Genomic DNA, 15,832 nt, shown 5'->3' with positions numbered 1-15,832 from the left:
TGCACCATTGAAATTACTTTCTGGTTAGCAGAAGCCCTCTCATGCCCTACGTGCTGCAAAATGCCCTGCAATTCCACCAGCCGCACGTGCGTGTAGCACAATCTCCGTGGGCCCATATCACTTTCCAGCATGGTGGCCCTCTTCCTCGGCACTGGAGTGCCTCAGAGAGTTGCCATACCAACGAAGTCGCGTTGCTCCTAATTGGCTTCCTTTACTGTTTTCTGGGCCAACAGGGAGCCGGGAGTCAGCAGGCCAGAAAACTGGCCGTAGCACCAAGGCCCACACAAGGCCCCTGTCTGCCCCTGTCTGGCGCTGGAAGGAGCCCATCCATGCCGCCCCGTCTGCAACCCTTCCATCCAGCACTGCACACAGAATAAACTATTGGCATCCCTGCATTCAAGTGCATGAGCTATGTGCCTCTACACCTGCACCGGTAAGCATACTGGATCACCCTCCGTGGGCCTAAACTTTCTACCTGGTTGCATACTGATTCTTGCCTCCCATGTCTAGTGCGTTCTGGCAAAGTAAAATCTAGGTTGCTGTTAAATTATCCACTACCCCCGGCTGCTAGGCTGGCTGGTGAGTTGTCTCCTGCCTCTGCAGTATCTAATCCTGTCCCTACCTTCCTCTATGGCTCTCTCCATCTCTCCTATCTTCTCTGTTACTCTATCACCTATCCTCCCACTCTCACTACGTCTGGAAGGAAAAAGTTAAAAAAAGATCTCCTTTCTTGTAGTCCTGGTTTACCTATCGCAGACACCTACGCCAGCACCACTGCCAGACAGATTGTCACTGATATTCTCTTTTCTGTCCGTTCTACAGACCTATGGACTCCGCATCTGATCTCCACTCTCTACCCTTCCTCACCTATTAATGGTGGCACCAGATGGGAAGTTGACACTAGATGGCACTATCATGCTTCAGGGTCCTCAACCCAATCTCCTCCTCTTTGACCGGCGCCTGCCATCTCTCATCAACTCCCTTCCGGCTCCTGCTATCCCTCCTTCCTCTCTTTCAGGACTTCCTTCACCGCCTCCGATGGGTGTACCCATACCCCTGTACCCCTCCTCGGAAATCCTTTAAGGGTTGTAACTGGCTTCACTTAGCCACACTTAATGCAAACATTCTTCCAACATCTGCCTCCTTCTTGTAGACTTTGATCTCAACGTCCTCGTTCTCACCAAGACGTGGTTCAATGCCAGCTCAGTCACTGCTTTTTGACTCCCTTCTCCCTGATGGCTACAAGATAGTTTCGAAGCTGCGTCCCAACCATGCTGGCGGTGGAGTAGCCTTGATCTTGGGTCCCTTCTTGCCTCATACCCACCCATCCCTACTCCTCCTTTGAAAGCCTGGTCTGCAAGCTTGGCATCTCTCCTACATCCTCTTTGACCATCTACAGACCCCTGGCCCCAATCTCCTTTAATTTCAGAATGGGCCGATTTCTCCTCTTCTCTCCATACTTCCACCTCTAAACTGCTCCTTTTAGGTGTCTTCAAAATCCACCTGGATTCTTCCGTCACAGCCTCCATTCTCTTTTGTGACATCTGCACCTCTCTTCCTCTCTATTCTCCCCTCCAGTCCTACCCACTCAGCTGGACACACTTTCAAAGCCTTCATCCCTACTGATCTTTTGCTCTCTACCCCGCTCTCCTGGTCTGACCACTCCCTCGTCCCTTCCCACCTGTGACCTCTCTGCCCTCTGACTGAACTTCTATCAGCTCTGCCAGCCTCGTTTTCGGATATCCGTCCAATGAAACAAGTGTCAGTTGCTGCCTTCACTTCCGCCTTGACCCCCCCTCCTCCCACTACCAACTCAACTATTGACTCTACTCTCAGCAATCTACATCTCGCTATCACTAACACACTTGATATTGTTGCCCCCTTCATGAGGATCCGTCTGAAACCTGCCACCAAGCGTAACACTTGGTACGACTCTGTTCTTGCTGCCCTGAAACGCAAGTGTAGAGCTGCTGAACGGAAGTGGCAGACCTCAAGCTCATCCTCTGATAAACTGGCCTGTCACCTTCTCCAAAGGCAATATCATCTCTCCATTCGCTGCTCACATCCAGACCCGCGTCTCTGGAGCTGCTAACAACACGGCTGAACTCTTTAAGATCTGCAACGAACTAGCCAATCCTTCTGCAGTCTCTACCTCACCTCTTCCCTCCCAGGACCTCTGCATTACACGGCCACCCACTTCACTGCTAAAACTCAGGACATTCTGAGTTCTTTATCTTCCGCTCTCACCCCTCCTTCCATCCCTATGCCACCCTCGGCCCCTCCTCCTTCCACTCTTTCCTCCTTCTCTCGTATCACATTGGACGAGGTCACTAGAGCTGTCTGCTCTATGAAGGTCTCTTCCAAACAGTTCTCCCTCTGTGCTTCCAGAACTATTAAGGACAATATTGGCTCCCTTGCCCCTGCACTTGCTGACTTCTGTAATCATTCTCTTGCCACAGGGTCTTTCCGTTCTTCCCTCAAGCACTCCCTTGTGCGCCCCCTCCAAAAGCCTTCCGCCGACCCCTTGTGTCCGCCTAACTACCGCCCCATCTCTATCACCCCCTTCCTTGGGAAACTTCTGGAGAAGTTGGTCTTCCCCCCAACTGACCCAGCATTCTGAACTTGTTAGTTGTCTGCACGACCATCAATTTGGTTCCGAGCATCCAGAGGCGCGGAAACAGCTCCCCTGAACACCGGTGAAGAATTACTCGCATCTCTTGACTCCAACTGACCCGCAGTTCTCATTCTACCCTATATCTCCTCTGCCTTTGACACAGTCAACCACTCCATCCTCATAAAATGGCTCCATGATACCCTTGGTATCTCGGAGCGGGCACTGGACTGGCTGACCTCCTTCCTCACTGACCGTCCCTCTCAGGTTATCCTAGGTTCTTTCTCCTCACCCCCACTATTTCCACCTGTGGCGTTGCCCAGGGCTCTATTCTTTCGCCTTGTCTCTTTAACACCTATCCTGCCCCTCTTTCTCACCTTATCTCCACTTTCTCCCCCCCACTTCCACTGTTATGCAGATGACTCCCAACTCTTCTTCAGACTACCCTCTGCATCTCTTCTGACTTCCTCTATCATTCCTGATTGCCTGTCGGTGTACCGCCAATGATCTCTTTCTTAATGCCAGCAAGAAAGATTCACCTATCGGGACTCCTGTTCCCTCTTTTCTCCCTGCACTCTGGCCACCCTCGATGGGAACCCTCCCCCCTCAGAAGCCTGGGAGTTATCTTCAACTCCTCTCCCTCTCTTTCATTCCTCAAATCTTGGACCTTGCCAAGAAGGCCCATTTCCAACTCTACCTCCTTAGGGGAATCCTCCCTTTCCTCACTTTTCCCCAGAATCTTAATATCTCCATAGCTCTGGTACTCTCCAGGCGGAACTACTGTAACAGCCTCTTCTTAATCCACCTTCTTTTTCTCGCCGCCCCCTCCAGCTAATCCAGAATAGGGCTGCAAGACTGATCCTTGGCCTCAAGCCCAGGAACCGTATCTCTCCAGCCCTAAAATCTCTCAACTTGCTCCCAGTAGCTGTAAGGATAAAATTGAAATCCCTATGCATCATCCATGAGGCTGTCTGGAGACCATGCTCTGCACCTTGCTCTCACCAAATACTCTCCTTCCAGATACCTCTGATCCTCCGGCTCGAACTCTCTGCTTGCCAAGCGTTTCTCTAAGCAGAGAGCAGGCGGCCATTCCCTTTCCTTGGCTGGCTACCTCCTCTGGAACAGCCTCCCCCTTTCTTTCCGTCTTGAGCCGGATCTCCTCAAGTTCCGCAAGCACCTCAAGACTTTCCTCTTCTCCTCCGCCTTCCCTCTCTCCCTCCCGTGCTAAACCTTCACAGTCGCTGTGATTGGTGGCCTGGGTCCTTGTGTGTCCTCCTGGGTCCTGGCCTTATGTCCAAGCCCCCGCAGCATCCGCCCCACTCCAGCACTTGTCTCTGAGCACCACTGGCCTGTTTTGTCTCACAGGCCCTGCACTTATTGTATTGACTGGTGACCCCTCTTCCATCAAGTGGTCACTGCCTAGAACTTTCCTGTTGCCTTTGCAAATGACCCCACCTCCTCTGTGGCACCTCTAGCATTTACCCCCTTCCCCTTTCCCCTCTCTCTCTCTGCACTTGCACACTCTGAATGCTCACAAGGCCTAGTAGGACCGCTTTTGTTTTTTAGTAATCACTATTATCATATTCCATTGTCTTACTGTTCCCTTCCCTTGCTCTGTGGGTGATTTGAAACAACAATTTCTTGATTTATAAGCGCCTTACAAATGCCCAATAAAATAAAAAATATATATATCTTGTTGAAGTGAATACAAGATCCAGGGGAAGGGAGTCATTCCCCCTGGAAGTCTGAGAACATTACTAAGTCAAGAGGAGGGATTCATCCTCTTGGCAAACGTGTTCATTTTTGTTGTGGATCAAGAACCAGGGGAAGGGAGTCATTCCCCCGGAGTGGCCAAAGGAAGGAGCATATCCTTTGGCAGGAGAAGTTGCTGTGTACGTGACATTTTGGGCATTAAGGTCAAGAGGAGGGAAGCACCCTCTCAGCACATTTTGAAGGAACCAGGGGAAGGGAGTTGTTCGCCCTGGAGTTGTGAACACTGTTTGAACTCTGATTTTGATCAACACCTTCTTTTTCTTTTTGGATCATTCAAGACATTGAGTTGAGTTATTCCCCCTTTTTTTTTTTTTTTGTAAATTGATTTTACAACACAGAAAAAAGAATGCAATCCCCGACCTCTCCCCACCCCCCCCCCCTCCCCCCCAAGGCTGCTGCATTGCATCCATTGCCCTTTGGCGTCATGGGTCAGTCACTCCAAGTTAACAAAGATATACCTGACAAACAAAATCCCCTACCGACCCCCCCTCTCTTCCCCCTGGGACACCTCCTTCTCGTCCATGATCCATTACCTCCATGAATCATTTGCCAACGTTCAGCATAAGTCCAATAACCGCAGGCGCTGAGGGCATCCGAAAGTCATCTTTAAGGAAGGCCAAAGTTTCCTTCCCAGTCCCCTGCAAAGGACTGTAAATTGTTATCCTTGGCTAATGTTGCCCATTCGAGTGCCACGATTTCTCAGAGTTTTCGCAACAAGTCCTGCAAAAGAGGGACCTCCCTACTCTTCCACCTCTGCGCTATTACTGCATAGCTGCAATTGTAAGGATCGCCCTTGCTTTTCCCCGGGATTTAGGCTCCCCCGCACTGCCGGCCCGCCCAACTCCCAAAAGGACCTCCACAGGGGGCCTGCTACCTCCTGACCCAAAGGCTTGCTCCTGAGCCCTCTGCATTCTAACCAAAAGGGCCTAATTGCTGGACATGTCCACCAGATGTGCTGCGCCGTGCCCTCCATCCCACATCCCCGCCAACAGTCCCCGGAGGTAGCAGAATATATCTCCCGAAGACGGGCCGGTGTGTAGTGCCATCCGAACAAAATTTTATACCACATTTCCTGCAACTGAGATGCTTTAACCAGCTTGGGAATTTTCCTCCATAATCTTTCCCATTCATCTCGCGTAATTGCCATTCCCAAGAACTGTTCCCACCTTCCCATATACGACCATTGAGGCCTGGTAGTTGCATCATCCAGAATCTTATAAAGATTAGAAATTAGACCCTTGGACCCATCATTAGATAGAAGAAACCTCTCAAACCGTGTTTTTTCCCTTGTTACAGCCTGTTCGTTCACGGGGTTCAGAGCCCAGTGGCGCAGCTGTGTGTACCTGAGTCTTTCTCCTTCCTTCACCCCGTACTCCCTCTTACATTCCTCGAAGGAGAGAACCCCCCCCCTCCGAAACATATCGCCCAACCACTTACAACCCCCCTCTTGCCATTGCTTAAATTCTCCTTCCTCCATCCCAGGGGTGAAGTCTCCATTATGAAACAGGGGTGTAAAGGGGGAGGGAAAGGTCGTTCTTCCCTTGTTCCTCACCAATTTGTCCCAGTTCTCTGCCATCAATTTCGTAATGGTGCTTTCGTATACATGCTTGGGCCTATGCTGTTTTGGAAGCCATAAAATTTCCGCTAAACTCCGATGCGCAACTGCCCTATCCATTGCCACCTATTGCTTGTCTTGTGAGGCCTCTCCTTCCCGGAGCCAATCTCTAATTACCCGTAACTGCGTTGCCTCATAGTACTTTTGGAAATTCGGTAATGCCAGACCCCCCTCCCGCCTAGGAGCCATCAATAGATGCCTGCCAACCTGCGCCTTTTTCCCTCCCCAAAGGAAGTCTCCAGTCAAAGATCCCAACTCCTTAAAAAAGTTCTTAGGAAGTGCCTGAGGTATTGCCTGGAAGAAATACAACAACCGCGGAAGGGTTACCATTTTAACCGCGGCCATCCTGCCTAGCCACGAGATATGAAGCCCCCTCCACTTGCAGAAATCCCGCTTGATATCCTTCAACAACGGTGGGTAATTAGCTCGGTACCAACCTGCTAAGGTCGGGGTGATTGCTACACCTAGGTATCTAATTCCCCCCGGGCTCCATATAAATGGGACGGCCCCCCTCAGGGATTCCGATCCTCCACACCTAGAGTCAAGTTCAAGAGCTCTGATTTGCCAAAGTTAATCTTAAGACCCGAGGCTACCCCAAACTCTTCCAGCAGCTCCCTACTCAGTCAAATAGACTCCATTGGTGCCGTTAGGGTTGAAAGCATATCATCGGCAAAAGCAGCCACTTTTTGTTCAACTCCTCCAAATGGAATACCCTTTATCCCCACCGCCTCCCTGATCGCCTACAGCAAAGGCTCCAGATAAATATCGTAAAGCATGGGAGACAGGGGACATCCCTGTTTAGTACCTCTACTCACTCTGAAGGATCTAGACATAGTCCCGTTAACCGCTATTCTCATAGTGGGCGTCTGGTAGTTGGCCTGTACCATACGTAGGAAGTTCCCACCAATGCCCATGTTACACATTACCTTAAACAGAAATGACCACTCCACGCGGTCAAACGCTTTTTCTGTGAGACTTCTCCACCAGGTGGCCCACCCTCCTTATATTATCAGCTGTCCGTCGGCCTCTTATGAACCCCCCTGATTCGGGTGGACCAGGTCCGGGAGAAGCCCCTCTAACCTATTTGCCAATATTTTTGTGAAGATCTTGGCATCAATGTTAATCAATGCTATTGGTCTATAAGATGACCTCTCCTCTGGGTTTTTAGTGGGGTTCAGAACTAGGGTCAATCTGGCCTCTTCTATGGACGGCGATAGTCTCCCTGTACTCCTAAACACATTGAAAAGGTAGGTCAGGTGTGGGACCAGCACTGCTGCAAAGGTTTTATAGAAGGCCACTGAATACCCATCACGGCCTGGTGCCTTATTCAAGGGTAACCCCCTGATCACCTTCCTCACCTCCTCTTCACTGATCTCCCCATTTAGTAAATCCGACGCCTCCTTCCCGATCTTATTCAACTCCACCTTATCTAGGAACTCTAACTGGGAGCAGTCCTGGGGGCCCTGCAACGTATATAGAGATTCATAGAAAGCCATCATTGACTCTTGTATCCCTCCTGTCTCTGTTACCCTTACCCCGAGCCCTATTTGTAGAGCCATGATCGCATTTCTAGCTTTCGCTCCCCTTAATAAGCGTGCAAGGAGAGTATCTGCCTTATTCGCCTTAGCGTAGAATTGCTGACGGACCCTCAAGAGGTCTTTAGTGCGGAGGATTTCTAGCTGCCCTAGCGCTCCACAATACTCCCTCATAGAGGTCCTTGTTGGGGTCACCCCCGCCTTTCGCCTTGCTATTTTGACTTCCTCTTCCAACCGCCCTTCCAGCTCTTTCAATTGCTTCTCCCTATAAGACGCTGTTGCTATCAGTTCCCCCCTCAACGTTGCCTTGAAGGCGTCCCATCTTATTTCTTCCCTCGTGTCTCCCCTTTGGTTAATGACAAAGAAGCTCCTTATCTTATCTTCTATTTCCTGCCTAATTAACGGGTCCCTGAGGAGGTGTCCTGGATATCCCCACATCCACACCCCTCTTTCTCTATGACCTAAGTCCATTGTCATGGACACCACTTTGTGATCCGCTATACCAATGGGGCCCGTTACTACCTCTCTAACCCGGCCCACTAGACTCGAGGTTACCCAGATACAGTCAATTCAAGCCTGGGATCCATGGATTCCTGATAAGAAAGTGTACCCGTCTTCCTCCCCCTTGATCTCCCTCCACACGTCCCTCAACCCTGCACCCCGTATTCTATCCTTTAAAGCTGTCGACATTACTGCTCCTCCTCCTCCCATTGGGCGCCCCGATCTGTCCCGCTCCCTTTCCCAGGCTATGTTAATATCACCCATCAAAATGATTTGCCCCTGGGCCTTTTCCTCCAGTTTTTCCAAGATACGTGTCAGGAAGTGCTCCTGGCCTGCGTTTGGTGCATACACTACTGCCAAAGTGTACGGGGTATCTTGATGCTTCCCGATAACTATTATATACCTCCCCTCCTTGTCTCTTATGATGTCAGACGTTCTAAAGTCCACTGAGGTTTTAATAGCTAGGGATACCCCCGCTGACTGCTCCCTCATGTTGCGTGAAGAATCTGGCCAAACTCCCGTAACTTGAGGCACCCCTGATCTTTGGCTCTAAGATGCGTTTCTTGCAATGCCAGAATGTCTGGGTTCTCTTTTCTCGTAAATTGATCTAGTTTTTTCCTCTTGAGGGGGGTGTTCAATCCCCTCACGTTATGCGTTAGCCACTTAACAGTGGGTTAATGTACCTCCACTTCCATGGGACCTTGCAACCCCCCAGGGCCTCCTCTACTATGAGTGCCCAAGCCGCTGAGCGGTGTAGTTGTTCCCCCTGATCCCTCCCAACCTCTCTTGGTGTTGGACGGAGACTCTGGTCTCCACACCCTGACCCTTGCGCAAAGCCTCTGCTGCCGGCCCCTCCCCCTCAGTGTCCCCCCTTCCTCTCCCCCAGAAGGGTGTTCCCTTCCCGCCTCCCATTCCTCCCACTCCTCGGATATACCCATCCTTTTCGATTCGTAGATGGATGCCCCCCCCTTGCTACTTACTCCCTTTAATGGCCCACCACCCTTAAAGCGTTACTACTTGAATTAGGTCTCCTCTTGTGCATCCCTCTCCACCACCTCAGCGCTTTTCTTATTACTGTCCTTGGTGGTTTTCTCGCTCAGCTTCACCTTCCTTCTCTTCTCACCCACTGTCGTCCAGGCCCATGGCCGTGATCCTGACCCAGCAGTTGTGTTCTGCTTTCTAGATCCCGTGGGGACGTCGTCCAGGTCCAGATGCAGAGCGCTCGCCCCTTCCTGTACTGTAGTGATTCGCCTCTGAGCCACCTCCCACTCGAACACTAATCCAAATGGGAAGGTCCACTTATATTTAATACCCTTTTCGTTTTGCACCTTGAGAACCGGTCCCATTTGGCGCCTCTTCGTTAGTGTGCTGCCTGCCAAATCCTGGAACAGCGCAATGCGGTGCTCGCGAAACATGATTGGCTCTTGCTTCCTTGCCTCCCGCAGGACTTCTTCCTTTTGGGCATACCTAGTGAACGCTGCAAGGACATCTCTAGCCCTTGACTGTGATCCTGTGCCCCCTCGGCCCACTCTGTGGACCCGATCAAGCTCAATCTTGTCCGGAGGTGAGACTCCCAGGACCTCTGCAAAAATAGATTGGATCACCCCTTTTAGGTCTTTTTCCTGAACGGTTTCCGGAAGCATTTTGACTCTTATGTTGATTCGACGAGACCTATTTTCCATGTCCTCCATCTGGATTTCTAAGTTACGTGTAGCTATGTCCAGCCTTTCGATTGCCTCGCTCTTGGCAGTCACCGCCTTGTCCGATTCCTGCAGCCCTCTCTCCAGCAGGTCCGTCCGCTCACCCTGCTGACGCAGCTCCTGTTTTATCTCCCCTAGGGCCGACTGAGGTCGGCACGCAGGAGCTGGAATTGATCCTGAAATGTCTTTGTTAGGCTGGTCTGCAGAGCATGCATCTCCCCCCTAAAGTCCTGCCGGGACATCGTAGCCATGCTCTCCCCTTTGGATGGTGAGATACTTCTCCCTAGGTCCTCCTTCGTTGTCTTAGTTGTCTCCCTTGCCTCCTGCAGCCGCCATATGGTGGGGAGGGTACCTGGGGCCTCTCCTGAGGCTGGCCCTGCTCTCGCATTCTTCCCCTTAACTTCCGTCACCATGACCGTACTGGACCTGACCCCGCGGAGGGCTCCTCGTATCACCCAGGCCCCACCTCTGCTGGGGGAGCCCTGCTCACTCTCCCGGGGTTACCAGAGCTCTTTTCTTGTCTATCCCTCCTTCAGCAGTTCGTGTTTCTGGCCGCCCAGTTTGCTTCTCAGCTGCCCAGTTCCTTGGGCTGCTAGGTGGTGTGCAATGCCCCAGTGACTGTCCAACCGGCACCCTTCCATGGTGGGCAGGCCCCCCTCACTTGAGTTCTCTCCTAATGGGGGGACCGGAGGCGCCGAGGGCTATGCTTCACTTCTGCACCCCTTAGGTGACTCTCTTCTTAAATGTAAACCCTATGCAGCACCCCGGTCCGTCGCCTCCCCAGGCCCCTGACACCAATGTTCCCCCTCTCCAGGGGGCAGCCACTTCAACGCCGCTATTGGGGGCCTCTATGATCTACCCAGATGGGTCGCGCCCTGCTCCTCTGTATTGTCAAGCCAGCGCTGCTCCCGCCAAGAGCGGGCACCACGAAGCCAGCCCAGCCGAATCGGGCGAGAACACTGGCCAGTACCTTGCGTGGCTCCCGATGGGCCGACACTGCTGCCATCCGAGCTCTGTCGGTGCTTGCTCCTTCGCTCCCCGCCGCGTTCACCGTCGCCGGCGCGGGGGATGCTCCTCCAGGCTCCTTCCCAGCTCTGCCAGAGTGGACTGCCTCTCTTCACGGAGCTTCCCCCGCCTGATTGTCGCAGCAAGCCGACACCCCCCCTCGGACCTCTCCGGGCGCCGGCACCGCCTCCTCCTGGGCCCGCCAAAATCGAGTCCGGCCCCCTCACCACAGGGTCCGCAAATCGGCCGCCGGCTGCAACCCGCAGCCCGCTCCTCCAATGTACAGCCAGGCGCACCCCGGCCTCCGCCGCGGCTCCTCCTTCCCCGACTCCGGCACTCAGCGAGACGCCGCACTCCCAGGCTGATCCTTGCCCCACCACTCCACTGCCGCGATTTCGATCACTGTGACTGGGTGGTGGGCATTCCCCAGTGTCGGGACCCGGGAGCCTCGCCAGGACGTCTATCCCCTGCAGGCGGCCATCTTGGAATAAGATATTCCCCTTTTCACCTTAGGATTAGTTGTAGCATGTGCCGGTCAGATAGGATTTTGGACACAGGATGGAGGACCTGTTGCTTTGGGACATCCTGATTACGACAGAGCCCTTAGTATTTTGCGTTGAGGTAGGGAAACCCCTGCTAGTGTTGGGGATAGTGAGGCATTTTCCAACCCCAATTTGTTTTCAATAAAAGTTTATAGCAACCACTATGTCCTCCATGTGTCTGTGTTTACTTCTGACTCCTCACACTGCTCAATATGTTGCAAGAGACTTCCAAGATGAGGCTCAAGAGTAGGGAGTAAGCAAAGAAAGCCGGTTGGAAGGCAGCCCAAGGGAAAGGGGCTGACAATGAGTAACCGGTAGTCAAGAGTAAGGAAACATGACTGTGAGGGACAGGCATGAAGGGTTGTGACACGCTGCACTGCAATCTTGCTCCCCATTTACGAGTATAGCAAGAGCAAAGAGGGCGTAACTTGAATGGAGGGGGTGGAACGAGTAGTGCCCCAGCACTTTAATGGAGTGGAGTCCAAGCCCAGATGGATGCATAGATGTGCTGTTGAACCCTATCCCAAGTTGTCTCCTAACAGCTTTGCAACCACTGTGACTAAAGCACTCAGTTATCCTAAGACATGTGTATGAGAGCTGCCAAGACTCTTGAAGGTTGGCGGAAGAGGGTAGCCGCCAGAGAACATGGAGGGGAAGCTCAACCTGTATCACCCATGCAACTGTTGCACAACAACTCTAGGCAGCAGCAACGTCAACTCTCTTGAAGGACTGCCCGATCGGGGGGAATGTATGTGTGGCAAATGAAGGTACTGTGGTAGGTCAGAAGGAGGAGACAGACCAATAGGTGCCATTTTCAAATGTGTTCTTTCCAAAACAGTAAAGAAAAGGCCTACCTTTCCCTATCTTAAGGGTTTCCCGACCTAACACAACAAAATAGGGTGCTGGTTGTTGTGATAAAAGTCCAAATTAAAAGTCTGTCCTCCATCTGAAACTAGTCTAACTGACCCTAACATTATTGCTACAAACAAAAGAACCAGGGGAATGACTCCCTTCTCCTGGTTGACTTCTTGTCAAAGCTTTCTTCAATGTGAGATTTTTAAATATTCTCTTGCTAGTTCTCGCAACATACTCTTCAGTTCTTTCAAGGGGCTTTCCCAGACGCTTATCTCGTTTCCCTGTATTCTTTATACTCCTTTCGGGGTTCTCTTTTGTGATTGTCTGAGGCTCTGAATGTCCATTCCACTTCACAAAATTGGAAAGCTCCTCAAGACCTTCCTTTTACTCTTCCTCCTTCCCTCTCCAACCCCCTTGCTAATGCCCTCCCTGCCTCTGTGACTTGCTCCCTGGCCCCTTATGAGCCTCACTGGGGGCCAGGCCTGCCTCTGCCCAGTCTACCCCAGCACCCGCCTCCTCCAGTCTGTCAGATGTACCACAGACTGCTGGTACTTCTCCTTGCTAGCTGTTCCTTTGTGTGCGAAACAGCAACTTCCCAAGTCTCCTCGATCCGGCCAGTTTGAATCTCCTAAGTCTCACTTCCTTGTTTTCCTGGCCCTCCTCTTTTTATGACGCAGTGCTGGGGTTACCCTGGCTTCTCATAAAAGTTGTTCCTTTGTGTTTGGGCTACGTTCATCGTAACTCTTCTTGGCTTCTTCATCTCAGTGATTGACAGAAACATTTTTTTATTCCTCTTAGGTTCTTACTCCTTACAGTACCAAGATGATACATTTCCTCTGTCATTATGTCACCATAACATATGTAAGTGGAATCTAGTGGTCTGTCAATTAATGATGTGTTATTGGGTTTTGGAGGATAATGAGAAGGGAGTTCTTTACTGGAAAGGGAGTCCTTATCCCCAAGAGGGGAGTCTTTCCTTTTGCGGTCCCACTTATCGCCACCCCTTGGGGGAATGTTGTGCAGCGGTCTCACCTCCATAGCCTCACAGAAAGGGACTCCCCCGTTGGGGGAAGTGACTGAATCCCTCGATTGGTCACAGTACCCACTTTTCTCTAAACCATAGCTGCAGGGTGGATGTTGTGTAGTCTCAACCACTACACAAACTACATGTGACTTAATCCCTGCTGTGCTGCCCAAAATGTGACCTATCGCTATGATGCAAAGGATTGTTGTAGACAGCAGGGTGAGGGATATACAAAAGGCTAGGAGTGAATGGATGGACCTTTGAGATCCACCATGTACCTCTCTGTTGCCTGCCTTACGGAGTGGGTGGTGGTCTCTGACCCCTGTAATCATCCCACTCCCATCCTCTAGCCTCAGGCATGGGGCTTCCTTATAGAGCCATGAAGCATACTTGGTGCTATATCACGGGTACTCTGTTAGGGACCTGGAGGGAAGACGAGCATGTTTCTTCTATGTATCCTTCGCCACATTCGATCTCGCTTCTAAGGGCCACAGTACCCAGCTCACTTCCCTCAGGTGCCAGGGCTATAGCACCGAGAATGCTTTCACATTTCCTTGTTTTTATTTATTTGTTTTGGTTTTAAAAAGAAAAACCTTTACAAAAATAGAAATTTTTCACAGATTGAGCTCGATAAGCTAAATAAAATAAAACCACAACAGGCAGGCAGGAGGAAGAAGAATGCAAGAGAAAAGGAATGAATACAAGAGAAAGAATACAAGAAGAACCCGGGGGCTACAAAGGGGACCAAACGCAGCACGGCAATGCTCTTTCCGGGGGCGAATAATTTCCTTTTATGATACAATTGAGCATTTTTTCATGACTTCTACTATTGTTGCCGTCAGCATGGTCTCCTGACCGGCAATCAGCCTGTCCCAGAAAAACTCTGATGTTAGACTCTCTTCCTTGGCCACAAATCTCCTAAGCAACAGCAGTCTTGTTTCCCAGGTTCCTTCGCAGTCCAATAGGTGTCTTGGGGATTGTTGGCTTGGAGAGTCACATTGTCTACAGAGTTTCTTTGCTTGGTCCCCCAGTGTGGGCTAAGTTTCGCCTAAGTCTCAAGAAGTTATTTCTTATTCCCTTTCCTGGAAACTTTTGAAGGTTGCGAGGAAGAGAACCAAGCTTTTTGTCCACCTTTAGGAAATGGTTAGGGGGATTAAGATTTCTTACTCCTTCGATAGTGTCGATTCAATCACTTATTTCTAGTGTCTTTTTCGCTTTCAAGGGATTGGATACTAAAGTTTCTAATATCATGTCGAGCCTGAGCAGGATACCTCTGACTTTCTTCTCCAAACCAAGGAGTTAACTGGGATCTTCAATTTTTAAGATGTTCATTCACATTGGAGTAGAGGGAGGTCTTACCTGCTTTTGTTATTTCACGGAATAATATAATTTTCCATTCTACTTGACATCCAAGAGAAGCTAGACCTAGTTCGAAGCGTAGGCTCACCAGAGGGGTGCACATTGGGTGAGCCAGGGATTTTTTCCACAAAAGACCCTCTAATTTGTTCCAGTTAATGTGCCATAGCAAGGGTTTTGCTTCCAGGCCGTAGAGGAGGACTGGAACTGCTTTGGCCATGTAGAACTTATTAAGTGGGTGAATAGAAAATTTACAAAATTTTGCATTCAGTTTTTTCATTTGAGGAATGATCTTTAAGGCTTTGTCCATAATTGCTGTGTTCACCTTGTTGTTAGGGTGAGAGGCAAACATTTTGTAGCCCAGGTAAGTGAGTTCTTCGATGCGGGGGACTGCTTTACCATCCAGAACCCAATTTCCCTAACCTGTTTTCTTCTTTGGATGTTTGAATATAAGTATATTGGATTTCAGAGGGTTGATTGAAAGCCCATTTAGGGTGGCATATTCCCCAAGTTTATTTAAGAGGCGCTGAAGATCAATCGCCGATCTATCCAGCAGGACTAAATCCTCCGCATTGGCCAGCCAATGTATTCTCCTCCCGTTGATCACTGGACTAGCTGACGATGATGAAAACAGGAAGACTCCTAAGTCTGACAGAAATAGGTTGAAAAACAGAGGGGCTCCTAGACATCCTTGCCTCACCCCTTTGAAGACCTGTATTAAATCTGACAGGTGTCCATGGTCATCAAGCCTCAATCTTATGGTGGTATTCTTATGAAGTGCGATAAGCATTGCTAATAGGGGGGCTGAAATCCCCCAACTGTGGATTTTGCGCCAGAGTAGGGATCTGTCCACGTGATCGAATGCCTTAGATAGGTCTACCCATGCCCCATAAAGGGGGCTGCCCTCTTTCTCATTTGTCTTTTCACTGAGTACGTTCAGAATAAGCCCATTGAGACTTGTGGAGAGACCTTTTGATGATGATGAGAGAGTATCTGCCTTGAGTCCACCCAGTATGAAAGTTCTCTTAATAGAACCTGCACAAAAAGTTTACTATCTATATCAAGGAGGGCGATTGGGCGATAGTTTGCCGGGCGTAGCCGATCGCCCCCCCCCCCCTTGAAAAATGGAATAACTAAAGCGTTCTTCCGTGATGGAGGGAAAACCCTGGTCTCTAGGATTTCTTGGAAGAGACGGTTTAGAATCTTGGCCCAAAGCTTTGGGTTGTTTTTTAAGACCTGAAAGGTTAGGCCGTTTGGGCCTCCAGCTTTTGATGAAGAGGAGTTAGATATTAATTCCAAGATATCATATTCATCA

The 15,832-nt window shown here is 50.4% G+C and overlaps 1 protein-coding gene across 4 annotated transcripts in view; it reads left to right on the top strand.

The window, feature by feature from the left end:
• TMCO6 (transmembrane and coiled-coil domains 6) overlaps positions 1-15,832 on the top strand; it is a 459,096-nt gene that overhangs the window by 273,411 nt on the left and 169,853 nt on the right. The window lies entirely within an intron of this gene.

The sequence above is a fragment of the Ambystoma mexicanum genome, chromosome 3q (assembly GCF_040938575.1).
Source record: "Ambystoma mexicanum isolate Mex_15411 chromosome 3q, UKY_AmexF1_1, whole genome shotgun sequence".
Classification (NCBI taxonomy): Eukaryota; Metazoa; Chordata; class Amphibia; order Caudata; family Ambystomatidae; genus Ambystoma; species Ambystoma mexicanum.
Note: the sequence above shows the minus strand (reverse complement) of the source record. Positions and strands in the feature narration are given on the sequence as shown.